This window comes from Lithobates pipiens, unplaced genomic scaffold, assembly GCF_037356315.1.
Source record: "Lithobates pipiens isolate NorthernLeopardFrog02 unplaced genomic scaffold, aLitPip1_a1.2 Scaffold_28, whole genome shotgun sequence".
NCBI classification, from domain to species: Eukaryota; Metazoa; Chordata; class Amphibia; order Anura; family Ranidae; genus Lithobates; species Lithobates pipiens.
Window position 1 is genome coordinate 66,676,157 of NW_027507789.1, and position 25,645 is coordinate 66,701,801.

The 25,645-nt window shown below is 41.9% G+C and overlaps 1 protein-coding gene across 1 annotated transcript in view; it reads right to left on the reverse strand.

The window, feature by feature from the left end:
* The window catches only part of GALR2 (galanin receptor 2), a 49,707-nt gene that overhangs the window by 22,972 nt on the left and 1,090 nt on the right, over window positions 1-25,645 (reverse strand). The window lies entirely within an intron of this gene.

The window sequence follows — 25,645 nt, forward strand, 5'->3', positions numbered from 1 at the left end:
AAAAAAGAAAATTGGGAACCTCAGGAGTACATATCTGAAGGAGAGGAAGAAGGTGCTGAAGTCCATGAAATCTGGAGCTTCAGCAGATGACGTTTATGTCCCCAGCCTGTGGTATTATGACAGGATGCATTTTCTGTCAGACCAGGCTGAGGTCAGAGAATCCCCCTCTACTCTTCCTTCCACGCGTCCTATGCTCCATTCCACACCCGCTGAGTCTTCTGACGCCCAACCTGGGCCTTCCACTCAGGAAGAACTGGAGGAGCCCAGCTTGAGCCAGGTATAGTATTGTTTTACATATTTGTGTAGTCAAAATGAATGATGTTAACTTAATTTTTGCTCCCTAATTGCTGAGTTTATAAAGTGTTTCACATATCAATAGACAGTAGTGGCCAAAACCTTTGGGACAAGAAAGAAAAATGCTGGGCTCAGAATGATAGTCTTTTCTATTGGTTAACAATTTGCAACAGTCTTGATGTGAAAATTGTGTGTGTTTGAGGAACCAAAAACTCAAACTATGTCCCTTTTCATACACAGGAAGAACTCAGCCAGGACCAGGAGGGTGTGGAATGCAGCAGCCAGGAGATGGCTGTGAAAAGTGGCAGCCAGGAGGAGGCGGGGGTAAGCGGCAGCCAGGCAGTGGGCAGCCAAAGGAGCCTCACTGAATGCCAGGTCCCTCCCCTCCGCCTTCCACGCAGAAGGGCGAGAAAGGGGGGGGAATGTTGAGGAGTCGGCCCTGAGGCTGATTGGTGAGGCTTCTGCGGCACTCCAAGCAAAACCCACCTACCAAGAGGCCTTTGCCGCAATGGTTGCGTGCAAGCTTGATAAAATGGAGCAGGGGCAACAGATCTTGTGTGAGGAGGTTATTCTCCACACCCTCAACACGGGTCTGTTGGGCCAAATGACACCAGAAACACACTTGTGTCGTTTGGCCCATGCCCTGCTCCTCCTCCTCCTTCTGCCACACCTCCAGAACCACAGCCACAGCCTGGAAAGAAGCGTGGAAGGAAGACCAGAGAGTGATGACCTGGGTTCAGTCTGGTCTGACAGAAGATGCAGCCTGTTGTAGTACCACAGCCTGGGAACATAGATGTCATCTGCTGCTGTTCCGGGTTTCATGGACTTCAGGACCAGACTTCTCTCCCTCAGATATGTATTCCTCAGGCAACCAATTTTTGCGTTTAAATAGCTGATGCGTGCCCTGGGGGCCAAAGGCTTCGCTAATCTCCCCAGTTTCGACATTGCTGCCTCCCTCTTTATCTGTTACTGACACCGAAATAAAGGTATTTTTTGTTTTGAAGAAATACTTGCGTATGTGTTTTCCTTCCAAAAGGCCAGTTTATTTGTGAGCAGGCAGGTACATTTCAAAATTACAAAGTGAAATAAATAACAAGGGGTCCCAACACTAAACAACCTCCTGTAGATTAAAAAAGAAAAACAAAATATAAAAAATAGAATAATGTTGTTGTTGTAAGTTTACACACAAAAAAAAAAAAAAAAAAAAAGGAGAAATGAGCAAACTGTCTTTAAAGGAGATTTTTAGGGAATCCCCCCAAAAAAACATCCAAAAAAGAAAAAACCTAATCTAAAATTGTGTAGATGTGACGTTTTGCTATTGCTGAAATGGTTAAAAAAGAGTAATGAAATCCATTTGGGAGAAGTGTGTGTGACTATGAGCGTCAAAAGACGTTCCTTCTTGCTGCATTGTAAAGAACAAGAGAATGCGCTTGATGAAAGAATTAACATTGCAGCGTGACGAATGTGCTATATCGCTTACGAGCAGTAGTTTTACCTGAACGAGCGCTTCCGTGTCAGAATTTGAATGTGAGCATGCGTGGCACCTTATCCGTCGGAGTAGGCTACACATGATCGGAGTATGTCCGACTGACCCAGTTGGTCGGGAAATATTTCCAACATGAAGGAAAATTGGGTCCGACGGATATTCCGACGGAATCAGTCCGATGCATACCACACACAGTCGGATTATCCGACAAAACGGTCCGATAGGACACATTCCGACCGTGTGTACAAGGGCTTAGTCTGTAGGGTTAAATATTGAGTTGGCTCACCCTTTGCAGCTGTAACAGCTTCAACTCTTTTGGGAAAGCTGTCCACAAGGTTTAGGAGTGTGTCTATAGGAATGTTTGACCATTCTTCCAGAAGGGCATTTGTAAGGTCAGGCACTGATAGTGGATAAGAAAGCCTGGCTCACAATCTCCACTTTAATTATACAATTATATAGCTCTGCCATACAGCATAACCCTATCTAGAAGGGGAGGGAACCTTATCTCTGCTGCTGTTTCACTTTCACTTACAAGTACACTCCCCACACCACCTCCACCCCATGACTGGACAGTAAAAGGAGAAGCAGCACACTAATGAGCTCATCTTTCTGTCACTCTGCTCTCTCCTCCTATCAGTATTCTCCTGATCAGCTCCACGTGCTGCTTCTTCCTCATTCTCTCTAAACTCTACTGTACAGACTGTACAGTTGACTGAGGCCGATACCAAGTTAATGCGGTATTACACCCAAAACCAACAATGTATTATTTTGCAGCTTACCAGTCATTAGATGTGATGGCTGCATCAGTTTTCTTTGGCATTTTCCCCTCACCTGGTGATCTGGCCAGTACCATACCTCTTGTATTAGCCCTTGTACACACGGTCGGACATTCAGACGGAAAATATCCGATCGGAACGTGTTGTCGGATAATATGACTGTGTGTGGGCTCCATCGGACTGTTTCCGTCGGAATATCCGACGGACAAAGTTTTAGAGCTGGGCTATAAAACTTTCCGACAACATGATCCGATCGGACTTTGTCCGATTGTGTGTAGAGAATTCCGATCGGACAAAGTGCCACGCATGCTCAGATCAAATTCCTAGACCAAAGCTATTGGCTACTAGCCTGAACATTGTCCCGTCGTAACGAAATAACGTCATCACGTTACGTACGGTCGGATTTTCCGACAACTTTGTCCGACCGTGTGTATGCAACTCCGACGGATTTTGTTGTCGGAATGTCCAACCGTGTGTACAAGGGCTTAGAGTGTCCCCACTCCGGATGAATGAGCAGAGAGGACACAGCAGACAACGGCATTGTCAGTCTAGGGGGGAGGGAGTCTTAAACATATTAGGCCTCTTTCACACGGACTGTCTGTTCAGGTCCGCCTCAGTTTGTTTTTATGCGGACCTGAATGGATGCTCCATAGACCTCTATGGAGCGTCTGATGTCAGCAGTGACATGACCGCTGAGATCCGACCCGCTCCGATCGAAAAAAGTGTGACGAAGGAAAAACCTACTTTTCCATCCGTCTGCGGATCGAGTGACAACAGACTCTAAGGCCCATCTTCATCCAATTTCCCATAGGGGAGAGCGGCGCTCTGACAGGTCCATCGGACGGAGCGATCCCCCGCTGAGCAGAGTGGGCTCCGTACACGGACACGTCCGTACACGGACACGTCCGTGTGAAGTTGCCCTTAGTAGATTTAGAACCACTTACCAATCAAGCCAAACTCGAGCTCAGACTTTATAAGCAGTTACAACAGTTTTTCTTCCTTTTGGGATAAAGGTTTTGCATGAATAAATAATCACCCTGCAAGCATTAAGTGGAGTGTCTCATTCATGTAAACTGATACATTCTGCTGGAGCGTTTGTGCTGTGAAAAACAAAAGACTTAAGCCACATGCACACCACTAGTTTCTTGTACTGACAGCTCATATTGGAGCCGCTATACTAACAATTCAATGTTAGTACATCACTCTCTCCTGCTGTGCTATTGTGTTCTGACAGGGTAATGCCACCTTGCCCTGCCAGAACACTCATGTCAGATCTCTCAGCAATGGCTGAGATCGCTGATAGGGAGCTGATCAGCAGACCTTTTTTGGTCATGAGCCTTTGTCAGAAGCTGTCTGAATGGTCGGCTTTTGTCGGACTGGCTGCCATACACATGGGCCGCATGTCGGCAGGTTTCTAATGAACTGGCCGACATTTGGCCTGTGTGCACTAGGCTTTATTAAGTTTACTGGCTGGATTACCAAATGAAACTAGAAGAAAGAATACCTAAAAAAAACAATACAGCCATCACATCTAAGAATTAGTAAGCTGTAATATAATAAATGTTTGCTTTTGGGTTTAATATTGCTTTAAATTCAGCTACTTACTGTACATTGCATGCATTAAAAAGATGTTATGTGTTCTTGATTACAGAGCTTTAATAATGCGCCCCTTCAAATGTCTGTCTATAGCTTAGCTTTCAATATAAAAAATGCAAACATAAAAAAATGCACATTTCAATGGAAATACCCCTTACAGTGCTTTGTTCCCAAATGACATGGAACAACAGAACTATAGATCTCTGTATTATTTCATAATTACTGTCTGCTATACAATGTTAATAGAATTGGAAAAAAAAATCCCTCTGTAATTTTTCATATTGAAATCATATAAACCTGAAAGCCCAAGTGTTCAGTGACTCTAGATTGCTGTAAAGATGTTTTAATAAAGAGCATTTTAGTCCAATTACCAATCCAAAAACCCATCCATTTATAAATGATTAGAGACAAGTATCATTAACTGAACTTCTCTTGACAGCTAAATGAAAACCGCTGTGGTTTCCTTTTTATTGTTATTTTCATTAGTCCGTTAATGATATTTTTTAGAGCAATGTGTGATACTTTACACACACACATATCACATGTTGCCCCTGTTAAATGGATTTATTATTTATAATAGTATTGGTAATACAAATACAATTGTGGAAATAACCCTTAAAGGAGCTGCTGGAAATGTTGTGTTCCACTTACATTTATCAGTGATGAGCCATCCTATAAGTAGACCCAACAATACATCAATACAGCAATAGTGAATAATTGGTTTTAGAATAAAAATAAGCGCTGCAGAAAAGTATTTGAGAGGTGGACTGCACAACAATGAAGACAACAATTTAATACCAGTGGAATTGTGAAACAATACAACGAGTTCATGGGTAGGTAACTTTACAGAGATGGACATCTACTTGAACAACACTGATGAAGTCGAAAATCACCGGGTACAGTGTTCTGTTGTTAGGGCCAGTGACACCAGAACGCAATGCCAAAACGGCATGTTCTATGTGTGTTTCCTGCACCATGTTCAAAAAGCACTGCCATTGTGATCTACTGTGGGTGATGATAAATTTTTAACCCCAAACGTAGATCGGACACAAAAAAAAAGTATTACAAAAGAGTGCAGGGTTAGGGAGTATGTCGCACTCAATATGCAGGGCTGAGGAGTGCCTTACGCTTAGAATGCAGGGATCAGGAGTGCGTTACGCTCAGAATGCAGGGATCAGGAGTGTGTTATGCTCAGAATGCAGGGTTCAGGAGTGTGTTATGCTCAGAATGCAGGGATCATGAGTGTGCTGCGCTCAAAATGCAGGAGGGGGGTGAAGTGAAGGGTGCTAGAGGGCACTGCTATGGGGATGGGCACTGCTATGTGGGTGCCCCTGCCCATAGCAGTGTCCACTGCCCCCTACACATCACCCCCCACCCCACCACACACACACAGTAGTGTCCTCTTTTCCCCCCTCCCTCCCATAGCATCCTATCTGTGCACACAGGAGAGCAAAAGACAGCACAGATTTGAAGAGGGGGCGGGAGTGGGGGCTGGCAGAGTGACTTTTTATTTTAACAAGCTGGTGATTGGTTGCTTAGACCCTGGGAGCCAATCACCTGCACATTAACTTGAAGATTTAACTTGGCCAGCTCCTCCCTCTGCCCTCCATCCTGAGCTATGCTGCCTCTCTCTCTCTCTCATTGCTGTTCACTGATGACAGCTGCGGAGAAGGCTGGGGTCGGGGAAAAGAGGAGGACCATAGCAAGGCGCAGTAAGGGAGGCTGAGGACAGAGAGAGAAGGCAGGGTCGGCACCACAGACCCATTCTACCTGTCACCTACCCGCGGTCGACAGGTAGCCCGCAATCAACGGGTTGCTGACCCCGGAATGAGATTAATAGGACTGTGGTTTGTTCTCTTTACCGCCGGTAAAAGGCCTTTCCGGAAATGCACTAGACCAGGGGTCTCCAAACATTCACAACAAAAGGCCAGTTTATTGTCCTTCAGACAGAAAAAGGACAAGCTGAACCACACTGAGTGCAGTATTTATTGAACAATAAAAGAAAGCTAAATGGCTACTCACACGTTATAAGTGAGAATCAAGCACATAGACATATAATGGTAAAGTCCAGCGGCTCAGCTGGGCGCCATACATCCTTGGGGGAGCCTGGGACCCAGACCCGGATGAGAGTACCATGGTGGAACGCAAGCTAGATGTATTACATGAACCGAAAGTGACACGTGGACGTGTCAGATGACGCGTTTCAAAGCTTCCGCTTTTTCCTCAGGTTATAACGTGTGAGTAGCCATTTGACCTTCTTTTATTCTTCAATAAATTGTTTAATACATACTGCACTCAGTTTGGCGCACATTGGTGTCCGTTTTTAAAACAGAGATCAGCCGTGATCCTCAGGTTCTCTGCTTCTCATCACAGTATTTGACCATTCCGTCACAAGCGGACAGTTTATAAAAGTGAGATCTAAAGATCTCACAGCCGTTACACTCAAATATTTCCCTTCCAGATTCACCGGCTCAGAGGTGGAGAATATGGGAGAGAAGCTGGTGTGATTAGAGGAAGAAGGCTTCTTTCTTCCTAATAGAATTAGGTACGGTTCAGGAGGAGTTCAGAAAGGGGGGCGCTCTCTCGTCCGCCCCTCTTTTCCTGCGGCCTGCCAGGTTGCGTGCTCGGATAAAAGGTCTGGTATGGATTTTTAGGGGACCCCCACGTAAAAAAAAAAAATTACATTTGACGCGGGGTTCCCCTTAATATCCATACCAGACCTGAAGTGTCTGGTATGGATATTTAGGGGGACCCCCACATCAATTTTTTTTTAATTTGACGCAGGGTTCCCCTTAATATCCATACCAGACCCGAAGGGCCTGGTAATTGAATTTAGGGGAACCTGACGCTTTTTTTTTTAATCAATGAATGAATTGTCCGCTCCGTAATACAGAGAACACTCATTGAGTGTTCTCTGTATTACGGGAGCTGACAATTCAAAGTGATTTTAAAAGACTTTTTTTCCTTGCGAAATGACACTTTGTGCAGGGACAGTTCTAACCAGGGGAAACATGCGCCCCTTCACAGGCATACTATAGACACCCCCCAGGTACGAAATTTAAAGGAATATTACACTTTTATTGTTTCACTTTAATCATTATTAAAATCCCTGCTCCCGAAAAAACGGCCGTTTTTAAAACTTTTTTTTGCATTGATCCCTGTCCCCTGGGGCAGGACCCAGGTCCCCAAACACTTTTTAGGACAGTAACTTGCATATTAGCCTTTAAAATGAACACTTTAGATTTATCCCATAGACTTGTACAGGGTGTTCCGGCTTTCCGAATTTGCCGCGAACAGCCCAAATTGTTCACTGTTCGCTGAACAGGCGAACAGGCAATGTTCGAGTCGAACATGAGTTCGACTCGAACTCGAAGCTCATCCCTAATCAGAGCACAGTTTGCCTACACTCACTTCTAGCACACTCTAGAGCAGTGATGGCGAACCTTGGCACCCCAGATGTTTTGGAACTACATTTCCCATGATGCTCAACTATACTGCAGAGTGCATTAGCATCATGGGAAATGTAGTTCCAAAACATCTGGAGTGCCAAGGTTCGCCATCACTGCTCTAGAGGGTGCTACACTAAGTTAAAAGCAAACCTTTTAATGGAATATTTTTGTTGAAAAAAAATCTGAGTGAATGAATGAGTGAATCAAATACTTGTATAGCGCACAATGTGAACTGAATCGCCTCTAGTGAGTGATTCAATTAAGACTGTGCTTAAAGTTGTAAGTGAAACTTCAGTTTATTGTAGGTGTAAGTACATTAGCAGACAGTAAACCATCTGTGTCATATTACGCATATTGTACTGTATACATTCAACAAAAACATGGGTTACTCGCTTAAATGCAAGTTGAGCATGCCCAATCTCTTATCTTACTGTTCAGTTTTCTGGATAGTGGAAGTGTCCAGAGCACGTGTGCTCTATGACCTACGTTAATGACAACTAGTGAAGAAGCTGAAAGGGACCTGTAGGCGGGCATAACATTTTTACCAATTGCCACCAATAACAAGAAACTTACACGATACCAGTGAAGCAGTTCAAGTTTGTTCACTGTGGTAAAAGTGACACATGAAAAAGCATAACATAACACTGTAAGTCATTAAGGTATTTTATCTGAACTATATAGCACTAGTATGAAATGCAGTTTTGCAATTTATAGATTTATGTTAGTAAAATGAAATGCAAAGAACACAGTGTGACCAAATTCAAACCTTATTTCAGTCACAGAAAAGTAGGGGACTGGCACTTTGTGTTCTATGTCAGACCACTCCTTTCTGTCTCCTCAGCCCACAGGCCATGAACATCAAAACAACTGAAAAGACATTAGGCAAACTGTTGTATTTAAATTGGCTAGCTCCTTTAAACAGAGTTCCAGATAAATGAGAGCAGACCCCTTGTGCTAAACAACACTAGTCACTTGGGAAGAGGAGGAGAGAATAAATGAGGTTAATAGTATCTCTGTGGAATCTGGCGAATCTTCAGCTAGCACTTAAAGTATGATAAATTGAATAATCCTTAATGGTAGAGAAGAGCAAATGTAGCTGGTATGTGATTAAGCCTTTTTCAATTGCAGACTATTCCTGTATGACCTAAGAACATGGTCTAGTTTAAAAGCCCTGCTAACTTTTCGGCCATCTGGGAGAGAAGATGGCCGAAAAGTAAACTAGGTAACAGGGGGGAGGGTCCATATAGAGAGATAGCCAGCATGCAACAAATTTCAGTGGGTAGTATTGGGGGCATTGGTGGTAGGTTGACTAAAGAACATAAACCCATGGTAAGTATAGTAACAAGTCCTATTTGCAACCTCAGAACACCCAATAAGGAGATGTATGCATTCAGACAAAACTACAAGGCTTGTTCACCCAATCCAGGAGTCTGGCGGACAAGATGGGAGAACTAAAGTTGCTATTGTATGAGGAGGATTTTGATTTTGTGGGAATTTCAGAGACTTAGTTTAACAGCTCTTATGATTGGCTGGAAACCATTCACGGGTATTCCCTATCTCATAGAGAAGGGAGGGTAAAAAAGGGGGAGGGGTATGCCTGTATATCAAAAATGATGTACAAGTGAATGTGAGGGATGACATCACTAATGGAGTAAGGGAGGAGGTGGAATCCTTATGGGTAGAGCTACAGAGGGTGGAAACCAATAGGAAAGTAATACTGGGAGTATGCTATAGGCCCCCTAACCAGAGGAAGGAGGGAGAGGTGGACCTCCTATCACAGCTTGGAATGGCGGCAAGGATGGGAAGTTTCATTATAATGGGGGATTTGAATTATCCAGACATAGACTGGGTGGAAAAAGAACTGCGCATCCGTCTAAGTCTCGCTATTTCCTACATGTCTTGCAGGATAATTTCATGGGTCAGATGGTAAATGCCCCAACAAGAAACAATGTCTTACTAGACCTACTTATTATTAACAATACAGATCTCATCACAGATGTGGAAATATGGGGCAATTTAGAAAACAGCAATCACAGGTCAATTTTTTCAGTATAAATCACACAAACAGGAAACACAAGGAGTATACAAAGACACTGAACTTTAAAAGAGCCAACTTCCAGAAACTACGCTCCTTGCTAGAAGATATTAAATGGGATAAAATACTAGAAACAAAGAACACAGAGGAAAAATGGGTGTGCTTTAGGATCATATTAAATAAGGATATTAGCCAGTGCATCCCAATGGGTAATAATTTTAAAAGAACCAATAAAAGCCTTGGGTGACTTGAATGCAATGTAAAAATGCATATAAAAGCAAAAGAGAAGGCCTTCAAAAAATACAAGGCTAAGAGGTCATCATCAGCATTCCAACTGTACAAAGAATGCAACAAAAAATGTAAAGGTGCAATCAAGGCGGCTAAGATAGAACAAGAAAGGCACATAGCAGAGGAAAGTAAAAAAAATCTGAAGAAATTCTTTAGTAATAGTAAAAGAGGGAGGACAGATCATATCGGCCCCATAAAGAATGATGAAGGGAATCTGATTAGAAAGGATGCAGAGATGGCGAAGGTTTTGAATGTGTTCTTTTCCTCAGTCTTCATGAGGGAAATGGGGCTTCAGTAACCAAAACTGCAATGTTTATCCTGATGACATGTCACAGGAAGCACCCTCATGGCTAACAGAGGATAGAATTAGGAATAGACTTGAAAAACTTAACATAAATAAGTCACTGGAGCCAGATGACTTGCACCAGAGGGTCCTTAAGGAACTCAGTCAAGTAATTGCCAGGCCATTGTTCCTAATTTTTACAAACAGTCTACTGACTGGTATGGTACCAGCTGATTGGAGAAAGGCCAATGTAGCATAATTTTTTTTAAAAAGGATCAAGATATATCCCTGGGAACTACAGACCAGTTAGCCTAACATCAATAGTTTGCAAGCTCTTGGAAGGGATAATAAGGGGACATATAGAAGATTTTAGTAATGAAAACAGTATCATTAGCAGAAATCAGCATGGATTCATGAAAAATCATTCTTGCCAAACCAGTCTATTAACCTTCTATGAAGAAGTGAGTTGCCATCTAGATAAAGGAAAGCCTGTAGACGCGGTGTATCTGGATTTTGCAAAGGCATTCGAAACAGTTCCCTGTAAATGTATCAAAGGATGAGTACATGGATTGAAAACTGGCTACAGTGGTGAGTTCAAAGGGTCGTGATAATTAGTGAGTACTGAGAACGGTCCTGTTTGAGAGTGGGGTCCCCCAGGGTTCTGTCCTGAGATCAATCCTATTTAACTTATTCATAAATGATCTGGAGGATGGGATAAAAAGCTCAATCGCAGTATTTGCAGATGATACTAAGTTAAGTGGGGCAATAGCTTCGCTGCAGAATGTGGAAACCTTGCAAGAAGGTCTGAACTAGGCTTGTGCAATTAGTTTCGTAACGAATCAAAATTCGGCCGAATTTTGCATCTTTCGGACATTCGAATGCATCCGAATAAAAAAACGAATTACAACGAATACGAAAGAACTATAACGAATGAATTCGACATGATTCTGTAATTCTTTAAAGATCTAATGAAACAAAAGGTCAGCTCAAAGTAAATCTTATAGTCCAATCAGCTAATTAATTTTGTGCCGGAGGATGGATTACTGGCAAAGTGCACTCCTGAGAACTGAGTTAGAAGGGTGTTGTATTGTATTTGAGCCGAGGAGAAGAGACGTTGTCATTGTGTGTGTTAAAAGATTCAATACACAAGCAACTTTCCAAACTACGAATCATTATCACGAATGTCTATACATACATAAATAGCGAATTTCAACGAATACGAACGAATGAATTAGACACTCTACGAATAATAATGAATCATCCGAAAACGTATTCCTGGGGTTTTTATCATAATTTTATCATCATAATGAATAATCGTAGTTAACGAACATTCTGTCCAATTCTGTTGTAACGGAATTTGGATCCGAAGTTCGTATACGCAATTTCGTATTTTGTACAGAATTCATAGGCAAAAAAAATTGTATTTTGGATTCATACGAATCTACGAATTTCCGGAAATTAGTCCGAATTTTCCATTCATACAAAACTAATAACACATGTCTAAAAATTATTAGATGAGCACCTAAACATCCACGACGTACAGGGATATACAATGTAATACTCACATAAAAGCACACACACACACAGGTTGGACTTGATGGACTTGTGTCTTTTTTCGACCTTACCAACTTTGTAACTATGTAACTTGTGGTCACCATATATGTTGTTTTAGTAGTATTGTATCCAGTAGGATTACAGATGACAGGGATGTGTGCAAAGCACAGATGGCTGCATACAGTGTCTATTAGAGTGAATAGACTTGCTTCAAGTGGCATTACATGTATCAGAAATCTGGGCAGAGACAATAATATCTATATGCACTGTGTCTTATAGGATTAAATGGGCAGGTGCCTGCTCACTGAAAATGTAACAGAAGTTGCTGGTAGAGATGCAGATGATGATGGTTCTTGTGGCGGACCCCCATACTCAAGATTTGTCTGCCGGCTGTAAATGCTTCCTCTGTTCGCTACCACACAATCCAAGATCCCTCAGAGCACCCAGTCATTAGCCGTAACTCAATGTAGGGTGAAAACAACAGTCTGTTTATTCAAAACACAGGCACAGAGAGGTAACACTCAGGGACAATACCTTGGATTCAGGACGGGGTAAACTGTCCAATCAGCAATAAGGAACACACAGGCATTGAAATATTTGAACAATAGACCACCTTATCAGCAGGGAGGGTTTTTAGAGGAATCTCCCCCCCCCCCCCCGCCCCCTTAAAATGGCAGCGGCACCTTTATTGGTATTAAATTTGAAATCTAATAACTTTATTCAAGTATAAATCAAATAATAAATAAATACATAAATAAACTTATATTAAAATTGTTTAAAACAAACTCTAAACTCGCTCAGTCATAGAACTCGAGCTATAAAAGAATAATTTCATTAAAACAAAGTTCCCACCTAGCCAGGCTTGTTGTAAACAAGAGAGAGAGATGTAAACCATCCTGTCTATAAAGACCAGGGAAGCCACCTTCCAAATCAACGTGACAGAAAGAGAACCACCCCAGTAGTTTACAGTGGCACAGTGGCACACCGAATGATGCAGAATGTCCTATTTATGGAATTATTCTGAGTGAAAATGGATTCAAAATCTCACAGGATTTCAGTATCCAAAGAGATTGAATGATGAACAACTGAAATAAAAGACCTGAATTGAGCTCAACCAAATCTGTAAGATTATAAGAACTCATTGGATCAATTAAAATAGTGTCTATTAATGTTAAAAATATAAAATCATAAATAACATATACAATGGTACCATACTAAACAAACTAAACTACACACAATATGCTATTAAAACCAGGGACGTGCAGTCAGGGGACATTACATTTTTTTTTAAATCGAGCTTCGAGGGTCTTAGCTTGGCGACCTGAGGTCCCACAGACCCCAAATTTGTGGGGGTAAGTAGCCTAAGTCTTACCCCACCACTGGGGCTCCTACGACCTATGGTTCCGGAGATACGGGGCTCCTTGCAGGGCCATCTTAATAAGCAGGCACACCTGGGCACTGCCAAGGGGACCCAGCTGCATGGGGGCACCTGCACTTCCCCTGTCCCCTTGCAGCTTAGTTTGTAACACATACTGCTTTGTTAAGTCATTCAGGTTAGCAGGGAAATCAGTGGTGCGGGGGAGGCTGCATGTAACACTCCCCTCTCATTTAATCAAGTAATTTGTCCATTAAGCCACCAGCAGCTTTTGAAAATATAGTAAATTATCTTAAATACAATATACATTATATTATTATTTGTATGCTACTTACTTATGGCAAACCCCTTGCCAGCACCGAGATAGAGAGCACTGACACCACACCAGCACTGTGATAGAGAGCACTGACACCAGCATAGTTACATAGTTACATAGTTAGTCAGGTTGAAAAAAGACACAAGTCCATCCAGTTCAACCACAAAAAAAAAAAAATATATATACAATCCCACATACCCAATTCTATACCCACAGTTGATCCACAGGAAGACAAAAAACCCAGCAGAGCATGATCCAATTTGCTAAAGCAGGGGGAAAAATTCCTTCCTGATCCCCCGAGAGGCAATTGGATTTTCCCCAGATCAACTTTACCTATAAATGTTAGTACCCAGTTATATTATGTACACTTAGGAAATAATCCAGGCCTTTCTTAAAGCAATCTACTGAGCTGGCCAGAACCACCTCTGCAGGGAGTCTATTCCACATTTTCACAGCTCTTACTGTGAAGAAACCTTTCCGTATTTGGAGATGAAATAAAGAGTGCCCCCTTGTCCTCTTTTTTGACTGTAAAGTGAATAACTCAACACCAAGTTCACTATATGGACTCCTTATATATTTGTACATGTTGATCATATCCCCCCTTAATCTCCTCTTACGTTAAATTCTGTTCCTCTAATCTTTCCTCATAGCTGAGCTCCTCCATGCCTCTTATCGGTTTGGTTGCACTTCTCTGCACTTTCTCCAGTTCCCCAATATCCTTTTTGAGAACTGGTGCCCAAAACTGAACTGCATATTCCAGATGAGGGCTTACTAATGATTTGAACAGGGGCAAAATTATATCTCTCTCTCTGGAGTACATACCTCTCTTAATACAAGAAAGGACTTTGCTTGCTTTGGAAACTGCAGCTTGGCATTGTATGCTATTATTGAGCTTATGATCTACCAAAATCCCCACATCCTTCTCCACTATGGATCCCCCCAGTTGTACTCCCCCTAGAATGTATGATGCATGCATATTCTTAGCCCCCAAATGCATAACTTTACATTTCTCAACATTAAACCTCATCTGCCACATAGACGCCCAATTAGACAGAGCATTGAGGTCGGCTTGTTAATTGGTGACATCCTGTAAGGACGTTATTCCACTGCATAGCTTGGTGTCATCTGCAAAGATGGAAATTTTACTTTTGATTCCAGACCCAATATCATTTATAAAGATGTTAAAAAGTAAGGGCCCCAGCACTGAACCTTGGGGTACACTACTGATAACCTTAGACCATTCAGAGTAAGAATCATTAACCACTACTCTCTGAATTCTGTCTTTCTGATATTTCAAAACCTGTAGGCTTTACCTTACACATGAGCCGTGTGTGCGGAACTGTATCGAACACTTTTGCAACATCTAAGTATACCACGTCCACCGCCACCCCTCTGTCCAAGGTTTTACTTACCTTCTGATAAAAATAAATCAGGTTTGTCTGACAACTTCTGTCTTTCATGCATCCATGCTGTCTGTTGCTTAAAATATTTTTTTTTTCTAGAACTCGTCTATGTGGGCGTTTATTAATCTTTCCAGTATCTTCCCAACTATAGAAGTTAAACTAAACAGGTCTATAGTTACTTGGCAAATATTTTGTTCCCTTTTTAAATATAGGCACCACATTATCCCTGAGCCAATCCAGTGGTACTATTCCTGTCATTAATGAGTCCCTAAAAATTAGATACAGTGGCTTTAAAATTACAGAGCTCAATTCTTTTAGGATCTGTGTGGATGCCATCAGGTCCAGGTGCTTTATCCACCTTTATTCTGTCCAAATATTTCTGGACCATATCACTTTTGAGCCATTGTGGATTTGGGGCTGTGTCACTACCACCCCCATTGACATGAGCTCCCCCATGCTCCTTTGTATACACAGAGCTGAAGAAAGTATTTAATTAGCCTTCTCTTTGTCCAAAGTCACCCACTCTAGATTATGTTGTAAAGGGCCTACATGCTCAGACTTGACCTTTTTACTATTAATATTAATATATTTGAATATTTTTTTGGGCGTTTGTCCTACTATCTTTTGCAATCTGTCTTTCATTTAGAATTTTTGCATCCTTGATTTCCTTTTTACATATTCTGTTATATTATTTGTAACATTTAAATGACACTAGTGTTCCTTCATTTTTATATTTTTTAAAAGCTCTTTTCTTATAGTTTATAGCTTTTTTAACTTTGGCCGTGAGCCACATAGGTTTTATTTTTAGCCTTTTAAACTTATTGCCCATGGGAATATACTTTGCAGTGAGTTCATAAACAGCCTTTTTGAAGGATTCCCATTTCTGTTCTGTGCCCATTGATGCCAATATTCTCTCCCAGTCTAAGTCCTAGAGAGCAGCCCTCATCCTTGGAAAATTTGCTGTCTTGAAGTTAAGTGTTTTTAATCTTTCCCGTATGTGATTTTTGCTTACAGCTAACATCAAATGAAATCATGTTATGGTCACTGCTACCCAGGTGTTCCTTTATCTGAACATTAGTAATACGCTCTGCATGGTTTGAGATTAGCAGGTCCAACAGAGCATCATTCCTAGTTGGGGCCTCAATAAACTGGACCATAAAATTGTCCTGTAATAACATCACACTCTCCAGCCAGTTAAAGCCACAAACATTTTAACAAACTCACAAACAAAGCCACAAACACTGTAGCTGCTGAATTTTTATAAGGACATTTACCTGTCCAGGGAGCCCATGATTCCCCCCCCCCCCCCCCCCCAGGCCGATCCGTCTATCGGATCGGGTACAGGCACCACCATTCTAGCTAAGGGAAGCCATCACTGGAGCCTTGCGTCTTCATTCCCGGTTTCCTACTGCGCATGCGAGAGGCGCGTGGTGCTTTGTGAATGGCCAGCTTGTCTTTTGGGACACACATACAGGTCCCAGAAGACAGGGAGGGGGCTCGCTGCACAAGAGGACATGATGTCCTGCACCACGGCTCAGCTGGAACGGAAGTACATTAACCCGTTCCCAACCAGCCGCCGCAGTTTTACTGCGGCAGGTTGGCTCCCTTGCGTGAGCCATCGTAGCTGTACTTTGGCTCTTTAAGGTGCTGTAGCAGGTGACCACGCACCCGCAGCATGTCCCCAGAGCTGATGCGTGTGCCTGGCAGGTGCAATGACCGCCTGGCACCCTCGATCGCTCTTGACAGAGCAAGAACTGGGATGTGTGTGTGTAAACACACACATCTCGGTTCTGTCAGGGGAGAGGAAACAGATTGTGTGTTCCCACTAAGTAGAAACAATGATCACTCTCCTCCTCTAGTCAACCACACCCCCCCCCCCCCACAGTTAGAAACACATATAGGGAACACAGTTATCGCCCCCTAGTGTTAACCCCTTTCCCTGCCCATGACATTTATACAGTAATCAGTGGCTATTTTTAGCTCTAATTGCTGTATAAATGTCAATGGTCCCATAAAAAATGTCCGATGTGTCCATCGCAATGTTGCAGTCCTGCTAAAAATCGCAGATCCCCGCCATTACTAGTAAAAAAATAAAATAATAATAAAAATGCCATAAATCTATCCCCTATTTTGTAGACGCTATAACTTTTGCACAAACCAATCAATATTTGCTTATTGCGATTTTTTTACCAAAAATATGTAGAAGAATACATATCAGCCTAAACTGATGAAGAAATTTTTACATTTTTTGGGGGGATATTTATTATAGCAGAAGATGGTTGTAGTGGGAAAACTTTCCTAACACCATAGATAATAGCAATTCATTAGCAATGGATAGCATATAGTAGATTATCCATATGATTAAAGTAGTCTTTTTGCCAAAGTCTGAATGTACAGCAATGCATATAGCACCTCCCTCAAATGCTTCAACAGTCACATATATGTGGAAAGGAGATTTACTTATCAGGGGTTGTGTAAACAGAAGACCTTTCTGTCCTTTTGCTGGTCATCTGGAAAAAGTCCCATCTGGGAGCATAAATTTACAAAGTGTTTAAAGTTGAGAGTTGGAGTTGGAAAGGATGTCCGTGCCTGGCATCAATACTGGTCAGATCGCCCTTTTCTCCTTCAGAGGGCGATCTAAAGGAGAAAAGTCTTAGGGTTTGTCTCTTGGGTCTAGTAGATGATGTAGTGCCCACAAGGGCCATGCGAATAATTTTGGATATACTATTTTTTTATGGCAGAAAGCCTATCTTATTGGCCTGGAAAAAAACAGAGGCTCCGAGCATCTCCACCTGGAAAGGCCTGGTAAATTCAATGCTACCTTATTACAAAGCTACACATGAAAATAGAGGCTGTATGAGGAAATTTGACAAAGTATGGCACTCGTGGTTTAACTCCAGCACCACTGTAGGATAAAGGAAATGACATGAGGACCACCGAGACAGGGCCAGCCAAATTTCACTCTTAGTGGTCTAACACTCAACAGCTTTGCCTAGAAAGGAAGCAGCTACTAGGAGGATAGCGTAGATCTGCATGGTAATAACACACACATACATGTGTTAAGAGAAACTGTGAATTGGTAGAATTGTCGAGATGTGACTGGAGGGTGGGGGGGTAAGGGTTGTTAGATAGGAGGTCTCTGTTAGATAGGTATTGGGCCACTTGGCCTGGTTATGGATGTTGTCCTTGTGGACGCGTCCCATTGTTGTATGTTATACATACAAACTTAATAAAAAGATTTAAAAAAATAAAAATAAAGGAGAAAAGTCACCAGGCTGGGTGTGAAGTGGGTGAGGTGAGTGTGATGGAGGCATGAGGAGGGTAGACTGTGGAAACGGCTGTACGGCGAGTGTCAGTCCAAAGCGAACCTGTCACCGAGCAACAGAGTGTCTGTGTCCTAACCTATGACGTGTCTGAGCTCCTTCACACACTCACAGGCACCTGTGGATTCCTTTTGTGATTCCAATTGAGCACAAGATGTGGAGGTTGCCCTGGATATTGATTAAGGCTTGTTTACTATAGAAGTCTGGTGAGTTCAAACCCCAGAGAGGTGTGTGATACACGATTTGGAGGAATCTGGTGGAAGGTGCACATTTTACAGATTGCACTAAAATCTCCAACTGTGTGTTCTTTTGGACTTTCTGTTCTCATCACCACCTGCTACTTCTGTTTGTTCTCCTCTAAATACACCTGTGTTGGGCATTTGGTAGAGTCAATTTTAACTTTTGACAAGAGCACTGCTTTGGATGAATAATTTAATATACTATAGTATTGATTATTTATCTGACAAGAGGAAGTAAGGGACAATGTTGTTGAGAAGTAAGTCAGGGTTAGGTTATAAAACAATATCCAAATATTTGATGATCCCTAGGAGCAACATCAAATCTATCATAACCAAATGGAAAGAACATGGCACAACAGCAAACCTGCCAAGAGATGGCCGCACACCAAAACTCACAGACCGGGCAAGGAGGGCATTAATCAGAGTGGCAGCACAGAGACCTAAGGTAACCCTGGAGGAGCTGAAGAGGTCCACAGCAAAGACTGGCTTATCTGTACATAGGACAACAATAAGCCGTGAGAGTGGCCAGAAGAAAGCCATTACTTTCAGCAAAAAACAAAATGGCACGTTTTGAGTTTGTGAAAAGGCGTGTGGGAGACTCCCAATATGTATGGAGAAAGGTGTTCTGGTCTCATGAGACTAAAATTTTACTTTTGGCCAACAAAGAAAACCCTATGTCTGGCGCAAACCCAACACATCACATCACCCAAAGAACACCAGTGAAACATGGTGGTGGCAGCATCATGCTGTGGGGATGTTTTTCAGCAGTTGGGACTGGGAAACTGGCCAGAGTTGAGGGAAAGATGGATGGTGCTAAATACAGGAATATTCATGAGCAAAACCTGTACCACTCTGTGTGTGATTTGAGGCTAGGACGGAGGTTCATCTTCCAGCAGGACAATGCCCCCAAACACACTGCTAAAGCAACACTTGATTGGTTTAAGGGCAAACATGTAAATATGTTGGAATGGCCTAGTCAAAGCCCAGACCTCAATCCAATAGAAAATCTGTGTTCAGACTTGGAATGGGCACAAATCCCAGTGGAAAGCTCATAGAGACTTATCCAAAGCGACTTGGAGCTGTGATAGCTGCAAAAGGTGGCTCTGCAAAGTATTGACTTTAGGGGGGGGTGAATAGTTATGCACATTGACTTTTTCTGTTATTTTGTCCTATTTGTTGTTTGCTTCACAATAAAAAAAATCTTCAAAGTTGTGGGCATGTTCTGTGAATTTAATGATGCAAATCCTCAAACAATCCATGTTAATTCCAGGTTGTGAGGCAACAAAACACAAAAAATGCCAAGGAGGGTGAATACTTTTGCAAGACACTATATATGTGCTTTTGTTGCCCTCTCTGTCAGAAAATTCTTCTATTACTTCCTGTCCTTGGGGCACGCTTTTCCTGGGACAGAAAATGAGGATAATTCTCAGCGATCACACAGCAATAAAATCCTTATAGAGGTTCTAATGCACCACAGTTCTGTACAAAACTCAAAGTTTTGGCTAGATTTTTACTGTTGCCAACAGAAACCAATCAGGTTTAAAGTTTAGGCTGGCCATACACTGTTCTTGATGAACTCTTCTGAAAGTTGCTATGTGGGTGGCCCTATTGGCCCCATCCTCTCTGACAACCTTTCATTGAAAAGCAAAGGAGGCGGGTGGAAAATTGTTGGCAAATCAAATGCTGCATCCAGTCAGATGCAGCCACTGTTAGGGTATTCTGACAACAGCTGCCACCAGCTGTCATAATACAATAGCCCAGCAGGGGGATTTAATCCTTCCACAGTGCATAGTGTGGATGGAGAAATCTGTTCGATTTTTTTGATGAACGAAAAAAAAAAAATCGAATAGTGTATGGCCAGCTTTCATTTCAAGAAAAACTTTAACAAAAATCTGATTTGTTACTGTGAACAACTTTTCATTTTGCCCTCATTTTTAGTTCTCGAGTCTCATGCACAAAAATAAATAGCAGAAATAGGCTGCCATATCTATAGTGTGTACTGTAATTATTTGGAGTACAGACATTGCATACTTTGTTATACAGGATACATGATTAGACTCCACATGCTAGCTATAGATAACTAGTGATTGTCCATCTGCTATGAAGCAGCTTGCAGAGATCTGGAGTCACATAATAGCTACAAAACCATATGTCGTCTAACACTGTATTAAGAGATCTCACGATTCAACCATACCTTGTGTTTATTAAAAAAAAAAAATCAGACATAACATATTCATTTTACATTGGCTTGTATCCACTGCAAATAACTAATCAAGTTTAAAGGGGTTGTAAAGGTAAAAAAAAAAATTCACCCTAATGCATTCTATGCATTAAGGTGAAAAAACAACCGACAATGCCCCCCCCCCCCCAGTCCTACCCGTTTTACTTACCTGACCTCTCGAAAAGTCCCGTGCTCACCCCCGACATCCTCTTCGCCCCTCAGCCTGGCCGTTGATTGGTTACAGTAGATGGATTGTCAATTACATCCAATGACGTGGTGAGGGGGGCGGGGTCGAATGATACAGTGAGCGGCTATGGCCGTTGGCTGTATCACAGGAGTGTGCCCGCAAACACTCCTCACCATGCGAGGGAGCTCGCATGAACGTGAGAAGTCCTTGCGGGGGGGAGCCGAGACAGCCACCGAGGGTCCCCAGAACACCAGTTTCTGGGCCACTCTGTGCAAAACGAGCTGCACAGTGGAGGTAAGTATAACAGGTTTGTTATTTTATTTTTTTAATTACCTTTACAACCACTTTAAGGTAATAAATAATAAAAACTTTTCATCTGAGTGAACCGGGTAACTATGAGATATAAGTGAAGGTGAATAGCTTCATATTGCACTGCCAAGCATAATATTTTTTCACAATGATTAATAAAATTACTACAAAAAAAAGATATAAATATGATTTTTTTTTATATATAATAGTGAGAAAAATGTTCTATTGTCCAGCTCAAGGTACATCAGCATACCCAATGTCATCCTGTTACAGGCATTTGGAAAAGTGGAGTAAGTCTTAAAGTGACACTAAAAAAAATCCTTATTCACCAAAAATACTCCATACACATTCACTACTTAATGGTCCTGTAATAAATTGTTTTATGAAATAGTTTCTTACTGTATTTTTCTGCCTCCTTGTAACATCTTTAATTAAAATTAGAAGAAAAGAGGTTTAGCCTTAAACTACATAGAGAGTTCTTTACTGTAAGAGCGGCAAGGATGTTGAATTCCCCTCCACAGGCGGTGGTCTCAGCGGGGAGCATCGATAGTTTCAAGAAACTATAAAGCAGGAGCTACAGCGCTAAAAATAGCGCCTGCAAAGCGTCCTGAAAGAGCTGCTGCTGTCTCTCCAATGTGAAAGCCCCGAGGGCTTGTGCACTGGAAGGACGCTAAAAAAAGTCCTGCTAGCAGCATCTTTGGAGTGGTGAAGGAGCAGTGTATATACTGCTCCTTCACCACTCCTGTTCATTGAAATCAATGTGGCAGCGCGGCTATACCGCCGGCATAGCGCTGCTGCAGCAGCACTTTGTGGTGGTTTTATCCCTTTCTCGGCCGATAGCGGGGGGTAAAAGAGCCCCACTAGCGACCGAATAGCGCCGCAAAATTTATGGTAAATCGCCACTAAAAATGGCGGCGCTCTACTGATGCACCCACCGCCCCAGTGTGAAAAGGGCCTAGCACCTGAACGATCACAACATACAGGAATATACAAGAAACTACTGACATATAATCACACACATAGGTTGGACTTGATGGAATTGTGTCTTTTTTCGACCTCACCTACTATGTAATTATGTAACCTTCTGCAAGCTCTGAACATTTTCCCCTTCACTTCCGTTTGTTTGAAATGAGCAATGCACAGATGTGAACTACATCCATAGGAAAACATGTTAAATGGACTGTAGTGTGTTTCTGCAAATCTGAAAACGCACTAAAAATGCATAGGTGTGAACCAGGAGTCAGTGTCAGGCAGCTAGCATTTTTAAAATTTGAAATGGAGCCACCATTTTTCCCTTTATGAAAGGTCTACTTTAAGGGCTCAGTCACACCAACAGCCATGCTGGTGCACTGGTGTGCTTTGGTGAGAACAGTGCTGTTTTTGTTTGTTAGAATTTTATTGAAACTGATATTTCATTCTGTTCTATTTGCTCTAGCACGTTGTAAAACAGTGGCTTGTAATACTTTTTTTCTTTGCACACTACCCCATCACAGTGGTGTAAACTTACATAATAGCAAACCAAGCAAATAGCTTTGTCCTTGCATTGGAACTGTGCTAGGCTTAGAAGGTGATTAAAGCAGGCCATACAAGGAGCACAGGTTGCAGGAAAAGAATTTTGCATGATTTTCCTATCAACACAGACAGTGTTGACAAGGGAATCCCTACCACTGAGCCATTGTATCCTCTGGCAGGAGAAGCCGTCTCCACAGAGAAAAAAACGTGATTATTGCTAGCGGCTATACCAGCTGATAGTGATAATCGCATGTAAAGTCTAGCAGCTGGTTGTACCCGAGTTGATCAGTCGATCAACTTGATACATTCAGCCTGCCCATGCATGGTTTCAATCTCGGCTGGTTCCTGCTGAGCGATCGGTGGTGCTGTGTGTCAGCCTGACACACCACAACACTGATATCAGTAAAGAGCCTCTGACGGAGACTCTTTACCACGCGATCAGCTGTATCCAATCACAGCTGGTCATGATGTAAATAGGAAAAACCGTGTATCGACTTTTTCACACTCGCATCTGACAGGCGTGAGTAGAGGAGAGCTGAACGGTGGCTCTCCTGACGGGGGGGTCTGCACTGATTATCAGTGAAGCCCACCCAGGACCACTAGGGATGCCACCAGGGATGCCCACTACTGATGATCACCAGGTATGCCACCCATGGCCACCAGGGATGCCAGTGCCCACATATGATGCCAATTTGTGACCATCAGCAATGCCTGTCAATTCCTCCATATCAGTGATGCCTATTTGATCCGGGGAAAATCTGATTGCCTCTTGGGGGATCAGGAAGGAATTTTTTTCCCCTGCTGTAGCAAATTGGATCATGCTCTGCTGGGGGGTTTGTTTTTTGCCTTCCTCTGGATCAACTGTGGGCATAGAATTGGGTATATTGGATTGTACAATATTTTTTATTTTATTTATTGTTTTTAAGGTTGAACTGGATGGACTTGTGTCTTTTTTCAACCTGACTAACTATGTAACTATCAGTGCCATCTATCAGTGTCCATTAGTGCCACCCATCAGTGCCCATCAGTGCTGCATATCAGTGCCACCTATGAGTGCCCATCAGTGCCGTCTATCAGTGCCGCATATCAGTGCCCATCATCAGTGCCCATCAGTGGCACCTCATTGGTGCCATGTCATCAGTGCCCATCAGTGCAGCCTCATCAGTGCCCATAAGTGAAGGAGAAAATGTATTTACGAAATGTTATAACAGAAAACGAAGAAAAACATTTTGTTTTACAAAATATTCAGTCTTTTTTTATTTGTTCAGCAAAAAATAAAAACCCCAGAGGTGCATCAAATACCATCAAAAGAAAGCTCTATTTGTGGGAACAAAATTATAAAAATTTTGTTTGGGTACAGTGTAGCATGACCGCGTAATTGTCATTTAAAAAGCAACAGCGCTGAAAGATGAAAATTGGCTTGGGCAGGAAGGGGGGGGGGGGGGGGGAGTGCCCTGTATTGAAGTGGTTAAGGTACCGATCTAATCGTTTTTCGAAATTGTAATGTATTCTTTCGTTTCCAAACATACAAGGTCTTGGTAACACAATTTATTTCCTACAAATACTAAATTAATTACAGGGAAATCATTCTGTTATCGTACAAGAAAGATATTTTTGCATGAACTGTCATGATCCACTCTCGAAAGCTGTGTACTGACGAATAAATTATGGGATGATCATAGCGAATGTGTTTTTTTTTGTTTGATATTCTCATCGTGTGTACGGGCCTTAAGGGTGTCCACCCATTAAAGATACAATGTCCGTCCCCTCTTGCAGAGGTGCTTTTAGAACCACGGGTTAAGTGAAAGAAGTAGATTCAGTTACAGAGCATAATGCTCCATACACACGGTCAGAAATTCAGACGACAAAAGCCAGATCGGATTATGTTGCCAGAAAATCCGATCGTGTGTGGGCTCTCACTTTTTCTGTCGGAATTTCCAACGGAAAAAGTTTGAGAGCAGGATTTCAAATTTTCAGACAACAAAATCCGATCAAACTTTTTCCGATCGCATGTAGAGAATCCCGACGTAGTATGCTCCGAAAAGAATTGGAGACGAAAGCTATTGGCTACTGGCCTCTACATAGTCCCGTCGTACGTTACGAACGTCACCTCCTTCCAAAAAATTGGATTTTCCGACAACTTTGATCAACCGTGTGTATGCAAGACTAGTTTCTCCAAAAATCCGATGGATTTTGTGGTCGGAATGTACGACAGCGTGTATGGGGCATAAGAAAAAAATTATTGTGATTTTTTTTCTCTCTCCAGTTTTCAACTGGAAACCAGAGACAATAGTTGTGTATTTTAAATATGACTGACATGTATTGTCTAGCCACCCCTTTAAAACAAAAGCAACCCATATAAAACAAAATCTGAATGTATAAAAGCAGATTAAGACATTTTTAAAAGTGAAATTCACATTTTCTTTATTTATATTGACATTGCCATGTAATCTTAGGAGTTCCATGAAACTGTAAACACTGCTTTGTGCCATGACACTACAGATTATTACTCAGCATGACCACGACGGGAGTAAAGTTTGCACTGCATTGGAAGTGTAACCTGTGCAGATTGAAGCCACAACTTGGAAACAGATTGAAAATATATGTCATTTGGTCTAATAACAGAAGTGATTCATGTTTAAGCATTCATGCAATGTTGGTGACAAATTCTTTTTAAAACTATTAGCGCAACCTTAATTTTTTTTTCAATAGTTATTTATTCTGACACATTCTAGTTAACGTTATAGTCTGGAATTAAGGTGCATGTCAAGCCCAATTTTTTATTTTTTGGATAGAGTGGGGAAGTATTAGAACCCCTTACAGTTTTTTTTTTTTTTTTTATTGCTGTCTAATCCTTCCCCACTGTATACAAAACTACAAAAAAAAAAGCTTTGGCTTGACACACGTTTTAAAAGTAAAGTAGTTTGAGAATTGAATTTCCCCTTTAAACAAATTAGGGAATGGTATTAATTAATGATATACCAGATTTATACGTGTGG